General features: G+C 35.8%; 1 long non-coding RNA gene across 1 annotated transcript; it reads left to right on the plus strand.

Moving 5' to 3' along the window:
- The first annotated feature begins 245 nt into the window (after window positions 1–245).
- On the plus strand, window positions 246–1,762 carry LOC123885618. The gene is made up of 2 exons (XR_006801198.1): window positions 246–1,156; window positions 1,509–1,762. It is a non-coding gene; the product is annotated as an uncharacterized LOC123885618 (long non-coding RNA).
- The last annotated feature ends 676 nt before the right edge of the window (window positions 1,763–2,438 follow it).

Consider the following 2,438-nt stretch of genomic DNA (forward strand, 5'->3'; position numbering starts at 1 on the left):
ATAACGATTAAGCAATCAAATAATGAGATCGGCAATAAAAATCACAAATCAAAAGATAAAACGATAAAAGAAAAGAACACAAGAGAATTGTTTACCCAGTTCAGTCAATGTGACCTACTCTGGGGGAGAGAGCAGCTCTCCGATCCACTATCAAACTTGTTCCTTGATTACAATGAAATTCACCACAAGAGTTACAAGATTTAGAGTTTTTCCTAAATCTACCCTAAGCACGAATTTCTTCCCGTGACCAAGAAATTCAATATGAAAGTGTTTCCCAAGGTGATAGAATGTTTCCCTAACCCTAGAGTCTTCCCAAGATGAAATCTCTCAACCCTAGCCTTTTTGTTAGCCTTTGAAACCCTAAAATCCCCTTAAAAAAGTCAGAAAACGCATAACATATATATAGGCCCGCAGACACTACACCTGGGCGCAGCCTCCCACGCCTGGGCGTGAGCAACCTGAGTTCAGCCCAGTTTTTCACGCTTGGGCGCCAACTCCCACGCCTGGGCGTGAGCAGGCAGAGACTACCAAAACATGATTTTCTGATTTTTACATTATTTCAAGGCAATATTCAACACATGGAAACATGGAAACATTCAGTTGTTTCAGCAATTCACATATATGCAAAAAGTGGTTACTTTAGTATATCGTTTTTTTTATCTGAATTACACATGCCTTCCAAAACTCAGAAGCATTTAGTTTAATGTTTTTCTTCAGAAAAACTGAATGGTTGTGCAGTTAATAATGTGTCTCTAATCTTATTTATTCTAAAGTTGTTATCATGGATTCAGACATTGATGACATTTTCAACCCTGAAGGTTACTTACCATGGATGGGATTGGGAAGTGCTTTTACTGATACATGTACTTTCTGAGTATAATAACAAAGGTGCTGGTGCTGATACATCAAAGAAAGAGAGTTAAATGGCCTGGTGTTAAGACTATTAAAGCTACTGAAGCAGCTGCTTATTACCCTGGAAAATTCTTTGAGCTTGCTAACTCATCTGATAAGGATTTTTGGATTGTGAAATCTGAGGTTCGTTATGCACTTTGGTCCTTTGGATGCTAAAAGCCTAATACTAATCCTCTTGATCCTACTGGTGGTCATGAAGCTGGAGCCGGAGCTGGAGCAACGAATAGTGGTTTTGTTAACAAAGGTAATGTTAAGGCACTCAAGAAATTATTAGTATTTTGTCTTTGGTGTAAACTAGGTATCTTCTGCGTGCAACTGCAGAGACTAATCCGACAAACTCTTCCTAAGAGTTTTAATGTTGCTTGCATGCCCATGTCAGGGAATTTTGTTTTTATTAATGAAGTGACAATTATCACTTGAAACTCACCCACACAACTCCGAGGTTCTGAGTTTGAATCCAGATGAAGGCGTTTAACTTATCAATATTGATATTTGTCGGTTGAAATAGGACTTACAGACAAATTACTTGTGATCGTCTAATATTCGTTTAAGCTTGATCTTTTTATAAATGTTACTAACAAATTGTTTTGTAACAGGTAATATTTGGCTTCAAGTGATTCTTTTGGTTGGGATATTTTCACTATCATCATCTTCATTCAACTTGTTCTCACAGTAATAGAACTGTATAGAAAGATTCATTTAGGAGATACCTCATTGTTTGAAACATAGTGAGGGTCTGAGATAAAAGAAATGGCAAAACCTCAAACCATAGTGAGGGTCTGGGACAACCCCATTTGTGTTGTAGACATCTCGATTAGACACAATGTTCACAATGTTAATAGTCCCAAAACGTACCTCGTCGATTAGCATAATGCTCTCAAATATCATCAACAAAGAACATCGATGAAATCGTCATGACTAATTGAAATTTGGACTATGCGGTCGTTTACAAACGAAATGATTAAAATAACAAAAGAAGTAAAAAATAAAGAGAATGAGAGGAGAATGATGAGTAAAAAGAATATGAAGGGTTTTAATTTATAGACTTCAACAACGCGTCTGATTGGTTGAAACTATGTCGCAGCCGTACTACAGGTGATCAATCAAAAGTGGTCACCTATTAAGCCGACAAGTTTGCATTTTAAAATGTGAACCCAGTTCGCAGGATATATTGCAAGTTTGATAAGTATGATATTTGCATAATTATGCAGAAGTCAGAAGATATTGTATACTAAAGTAGATAAAATCTCAGAGTTTAGGTCTTGAAATTCTAAGTCATATTGTATCATCATCACCTTTCACCTATGATTTTTCTAACTAATTATCTATACACTTCTATGATGACCTAAACCACTTCTAATTTTTGAAATGACTCATGACTTATCAGAGCATAAACCATCATAATCATATACTATATATATATGCAAAGCATATATCAATCGTGCATATTTTTGCAAAAATTATTTGTACTTCGGGTGCAATTTGTAACTATTCTTACTTGCCAGTATAATATGTAGGTATTTGTA

This window comes from Trifolium pratense, linkage group LG5 (assembly GCF_020283565.1).
Source record: "Trifolium pratense cultivar HEN17-A07 linkage group LG5, ARS_RC_1.1, whole genome shotgun sequence".
Taxonomy (NCBI): domain Eukaryota; kingdom Viridiplantae; phylum Streptophyta; class Magnoliopsida; order Fabales; family Fabaceae; genus Trifolium; species Trifolium pratense.